The following is a 6781-nucleotide window of genomic DNA, read 5'->3' as shown; positions in this document are numbered from 1 at the left end:
GGAATGAAGCATGCGGATTTGGTCAATCTATCTATCACAACCCAAATCGCATCGCAGCCTCGGGATGATCGTGGTAACTTCGTGATGAAATCCATGGAAATGTGATCCCATTTCCATTCAGGAATAGCTAAACTCTGAAGTAACCCTCCGGGCTTCTTTCTTTCGGCTTTCACCTGTTGACAATTCAAGCACTTAGACACAAACTCTGCAATATCTGTCTTCATCTGTTTCCACCAGAATTGTGTTTTCAGATCATTGTACATCTTCCTGCCACCAGGATGAATACTGAACCGACTACAGTGCGCTTCTGACAATATCTGCTGTTTCAAATCTGAGATATCTGGCACTACAAGACGGTTATTCACATACAAAACATGATCACGTACCTGATACTCAGAAATATGTCCTGATCTGACCATATCAATCGACTTCTGAACACTCTGATCTGTTCTTTGTGCTTCTTTGATGCGAACAATCAAATCTGGTTCACACTGAATAGTGGCAAGTCGCAACAGTCTACTATCTGTATCAAATGCTAATCCAGAAAAGCAACAATCTTCTATCATATTCGAAACACCTATCGTCGACAAGGATAAGGAACATACCTTTCGACTCAAAGCATCCGCTGCTGCATTCGACTTCCCTGGATAGTATTTGATTTCACAATCGAAATCCTTCAATAAATCGAGCCATCTACGCTGTCTCATGTTCAACTCTGACTTAGAAAATAGATACTTCAGGCTTTTGTGATCAGAGTAGATCTCAAATTTCTCTCCATACAGATAGTGTCGCCATATCTTCAGTGCAAAAACGATAGCCGCCAATTCAAGATCATGAATTGGGTATCGAGTCTCGTATGGCTTCAGCTGTCTCGAAGCGTATGCAATCACATGTTCTCGCTGCATAAGAACACATCCTAGTCCTCTGTGAGACGCATCACAATATACAACGAAATCACCCGTACCTGAAGGTATCGTCAGGACTGGAGCACTAGTCAATCTCTTCTTCAACTCTACTAAGCTCGACTCACAAGCTTCTGACCAGATAAAAGGCGCATTCTTCTGAGTCAACTGAGTGATTGGCTTCGCTATACTGGAAAAATCTCGAATGAATCGTCGATAGTACCCTGCCAGACCCATGAAACTGCGTATTTCTGGTACAGAAGTCGGTCTCGGCCAACTAATCACTGCCTCGACTTTGCCCAGATCGACAGATATACCGTCTCCAGATATGATATGACCCAAGAAGACAACTTGTCTCAGCCAAAACTCATACTTTGACAGTTTAGCATACAGTTGCTCATTTCTTAACGTATGCAACACAATTCTCAAATGCTCAGCATGATCAGTCTCATTTCTCGAGTAAACCAAAATATCATCTATAAAAACAATCACAAACTCATCCAGATACCTCTGAAATACACGGTTCATCAGACTCATAAACACCGCTGGCGCATTCGTTAAACCAAAAGGCATGACAATAAACTCATAATGTCCATACCTGGTTCGGAATGATGTCTTCGGTATATCAACATCTATAACTCTCAGCTGGTGATATCCAGATCTCAGATCGATCTTGGAATAGACAGAGGATCCCTGCAACTGATCAAACAAATCGTCGATGCGAGGCAATGGGTACTTGTTCTTTACTGTTGCCTTGTTCAGTTGCCGGTAATCGATACACAATCTCATCGAACCGTCTTTCTTTCGCACGAATAGCACTGGTGCGCCCCAAGGAGATACACTCGGTCTGATATATCCCTTGGCCAGCAAATCTTCAAGCTGTTCTTTCAATTCTTTCAACTCTATCGGTGCCATTCTATAAGGAGCTCGAGAAATAGGAACCGTACCTGGTACTAGGTCGATGCTAAAATCTACCTCTCTGACTGGAGGCAATCCCGGAATCTCATCGGGGAACACATCTGCAAACTCGCTAACCACTGGCACATCTGCCAAGGTCGGACTCGATTTTAGTAAATCAACTGAATAGACAAGGAACCCTTCTGCTCCTTTCTGTAGTAATCGAGTCATAGACAATACTGAAATCAAAGGAATCCTAGCTCTAGACCCTTTGCCGTAGAACTTCCACTCTTCAGCCATCTCTGGTCTGAATCTAACAATCTTGTGGAAACAGTCTACTGTCGCTCTGTACTTGGTTAGCATGTCGATACCAATAATGCAATCAAAATCAGATAACCCAAGTACAATACAGTCTAAATCTATCTCATGCCCATCATACTGTTGTAAACATGATCTAACAGATGTCACTGATATCAACCCTGTCCCCAAAGGAGAAGAGATAGACACTGCAGTAGACAACGACTCAATAGGCAATGCATATGTCAATGCAAAACGCTCAGATAAGAATGTATGTGATGCACCTGTGTCTATAAGAACATAAGCAGGATAACCGCAAAGCAAACAATTACCTGCTATCACGTCATCAGGGGCATCCTGAGCCTGCTCTTCTGTCAGCGCAAACACTCGAGCCTGCTGTCTCGACGGCTGGCCCACCGTCTGGCTACCCCTAGCTCTGGGCTGTGTCGATGTAGGGCTGGTTGGAATGAATGAACAGATGACGCCTGCCTCTCTGGCTGAGCTACAGAGCCAAATGCTCCTACACTCTGAGTCTGCTGTGCACCTCTCTGTGGACAGACCTTGGCGAAGTGGCTCTGCTGTCTGCAAATGTTGCAGCGACCCATCACGCCCTGACACTGTTGGGTGGCATGTCTACCTCCACAAAAACTATAGTAAACCCCTGTATACTCTGATCTCTGGCCCGACCCTGTCTGTCTCAGCCCACTAGAGCTCGACGAACTGCTCCCTGATTTCTCGAACTGTTTCCCCTTCGCTTTCAAACTGTCTTTCCTCCCACTGCTGCTACCACCACTCTCGAATCTGGGAGGTGGTTGCTGATACTGACCCGAGGGCTGGTGTGGTCTAGGAGTCTGAGTGGTATAAGAAGTGCTTCGTTGCCTAAGCAACCCGGCTTCTGCTCCCTTCGCCCTGTTCAAGGCATCAGAAAAATTGTTGGGTCGTCCCGTGTTCACCAAGGTGAACATCTCCGGATTCAGGCCATTGATAAACTGATCAGCAACGGGCTCGTCATTCCCAGCAACGTGGGGAGCAAATCTGAGTAATGTGGAGAACTTAGCCACATATTCCTCGATGTTCAGCTGTCCCTGTCTCGGGTTGGCAAATTCAACACCTTTGTCTTTTCGGTAGGAGACGGGAAAGAATCGTTGATAGAACTCTGTCTTGAACACCTTCCAAGAGACCTCTGTACCACGAGGCTCCAAGGCCTTCTTTGTGGTAAGCCACCAATTCTTGGCAACTTCTTGTAGTTGATGCTCAATCAGTTTACCTCGTCGTTCGTCGGTATAGTCAAGTGATTCAAATAACATTTCGATGTCATCGAGCCAACTTTCACATTCAACGGAATTTTCTGTACCCTTTAGTGTCGGTGGTCGGAACGACTGAAACCGCTTTAACAAGGTCTCCATCAGTGTAGCGGTCACATCCATCGGATCATTGGAAGTACTGCCCTGTTTTGGTGCCCGACCTGCTATTAGTTGCGGTATTCGTCGAGGACGCATATCTGATTATCAAATGGATTAGTATACAGTCTATACAATCTGTCTCAGTCCTCCTCTGATCATATACCTCTGATCCAGAATAGGTTCTGATTCAGTCTTGGCAAGTAGATGCTGTAATCAACTCAGATAACAATACAACATATCATAGGGAAAGCAATAAATCATGACGTGTGCTAGCATGATATAAGCAAGGAAGACAACTCGATCTACCCCGCTCACTCTCTTCTATCTCAGTCTATACAGAACCTACGGCTCTGATACCACCTGTTGTGGGACCCGGGCTCTAACTCGATTATCATTGGGATTAAATGGATCTTTGCTAGAAAATGTGGGTCAAAAATTTGCTTTTAACATAACACACATACATAAAATTTATTTCATTTCATTAAAAGCAAATACCTGTCTCGTTTCGTTCATACAATCAAACTAGTGTTTAAAAGTATTAATACATGTCTAATACAACAACTAGTTTCTTCTGCTACGCCCGTGATCACCACGCTATCACCTCTCAATCATCCTCGTCTCGACCATGATCCTGCCCCACCTGTTGTTATGCACACATACACACACAACAACAGCCGGATACTCCGGTGAGAACAAATCCCAGTATAACAATGTATACATGCATATACACAAGATAAATCATGAACATGCTATCATGAATGTAAACAATAGGAATATGTTCCATAGTCTATGAAACACAACTAATATAAATCAGGCAACGTAAATCAAATTCATATCTTTGACTCGACTCTAAGTCTAGGGATCCCGGTGTGAATAAGACGTAACAAGTCTCCCACCTACTCTCCCAATCGGGGTGGAGGTACGTCTTATTCCCAGACTTCGGTCCTCTGTATCGAATGTCTACAATAGGAGTGAATCTTCTCCTACGCCCATCGACACAACCGAACATCCGGCTTGGCTAATCTACCAAGGACTCTCCTATCTCAANGAATATCCAATCTCGATACAATTCGACGGCATAACGGCGTAATCTTGCGATACCGATCAACCCAACAACAATCGATACTAAATCACAATTCATAATCAATATCATAAACATTTCAACTCTGAAAATCTGCATAATTTCATACACATATATACTGAAAAATCGTAATAAACGCATACGGTATCATTACTTCGATCCGGTTTCAAATATACTATCACCATAATCATAAGAACACATAATCTCAATCATATCAAATTCCCCCAACATCTAAACTTCACTTCAGGTAGGAAATAAACAAGACTTACATCCTTACGAAGCTATTGAAGAGAGGAGCACAAATCTAGTCTCGGATCGAAATTTGATTAAACGGAGTTGTCACAACCAAGTGTTGAAGAAAAGAGGAAAAGTGGAGCTCTCGTTGCTGGTCTGCTGAAGGAGGAAGAATTGAATCAGCACCAAGTCTATATATATATATATATCATGCCATGTGTCAACTTGAGAACGAAAGGTGGATTTTTCGCACAAAGCACCGCGGGTGCGCTACCTCAACACCGCGGGTGCGCTCAAGCTACGACATTCCATCCAAAATTCTAGACTCGACGACCGCGGGTGCACTCAGTCATGTACCGCGGGTGCGCTGACCAAACTATAGCAACACCGCGGGTGCGCTCACTTCTAACCGCGGGTGCAGTGTCATCTGAATGCCAAAAACGTACCCTACTGCCACTCAACCGCGGGTGCGGTATGTCTTGGACCGCGGGGGCGGTGTCCTTTCCATGCAAAATTCATAATATCCTCTTATTAACCTACAATTCTTGGGCATTACATATTTCTTGAATATTCTTCAGTTAGCAAATATTATCAAGTATTTAACAAAAGAACTCTAAATGTCGAAGAATTCGTCCTCATTGTTTTTGATGAAGCAGTATCAACTAACTAGTCAACTGATCCAGATGAACTAACCAATTAATTTGAAGAAATCATTCCGGAGGATGAGATCTATATCAACAAAAGGACAACTCAATCTTCAAAACCAGAATTGGTTGATCAATCAGTCAAACATGATGGTGTTCCAATTGACTAGTTTGTTGATGCACAAAGATCTGATGCCAACCAAACTGAAGTCAAGCAAACTAATTTATTTTACAGAACATCAATGATGCACCTTTTATAGATGGAACAAGAATCATCCACTGGATTGGTAATAGGTAACATAACTGTCCCTATGAGAACCAGAAGGGAGATGATCAATCAGTGTTTACATGCTGCATTTATTTCTAAAAGTGTACCTGAAAAGATTGATGAAGCTCTAATAGATTATAGCTGGATTGATGCTATGGAAGAATAGCTTAATCAATTTAGAAATCATGTCTGAGACTTAGTTCCAAGACCTTCTATCAATCAGTTATAGGTACAAGATGAGTATACATGAACAAACTAAATGAAATAGAACCAGTTGTACCTTTTTTAAGATAAACCGATTCGATCATCGGTCATATTATGAAAATGTTTGCTATAATCATATATTTATAAATAACCGAGAAGTATTTAACAAGTCATAAAAAAATTTAAATAGGATTTGTTTCTACAATGAAGGTGGCTTATATCAATTAATTTAATACTTTGTAAATCCATAATTTATAAGAATCAAAGAAAATATCTTTCATTGGATAAAATTTCATAGACTAATTCTATCACATTTTAAAACTAAAAAATATTAACCAACCAATAACACCAATTTTTGTTAAGTTTTAAAATTTAAATTATCATTTAAAAATTATATAAAAAAATCTATATAACTGAAATATGTTGAAAATAAAGAGTTGTGTTGAAAATAAAGAGTGGAAATTATTGAATTTTGAAATAAGAGTTATAAATATTGAAAATTAGTGTGTGATGATGTATGTAATGATGTATTTATTTTTAGATTATTTCCAAAGAAATTCTATAAATAGGTCTCTCAATTTGTGAAGAAGAACATAATTGAGTAGACAAAATTTTATGAATTGTGTAGTTTAATATATTTTGAGAGTTTGAGATTTTTGTTTTTTACCGTAAATTTTTACTTTTAACACGTTATCAGCACGATACTCGAAGTTTCGGTTCTCAATATTTTTCCAAGCTCCAAAACACAAGAAAAAGATAACAATATTCAAAAGTAAGAATATTTATCTTACTGCTTATTTATTTTTATTGTGTATATATTTAATATATAATATCATGTTATTATATAAAAG

The sequence above is a fragment of the Primulina huaijiensis genome, chromosome 18, assembly GCF_012295235.1.
Source record: "Primulina huaijiensis isolate GDHJ02 chromosome 18, ASM1229523v2, whole genome shotgun sequence".
Lineage (NCBI taxonomy): Eukaryota > Viridiplantae > Streptophyta > Magnoliopsida > Lamiales > Gesneriaceae > Primulina > Primulina huaijiensis.
Note: the sequence above shows the minus strand (reverse complement) of the source record.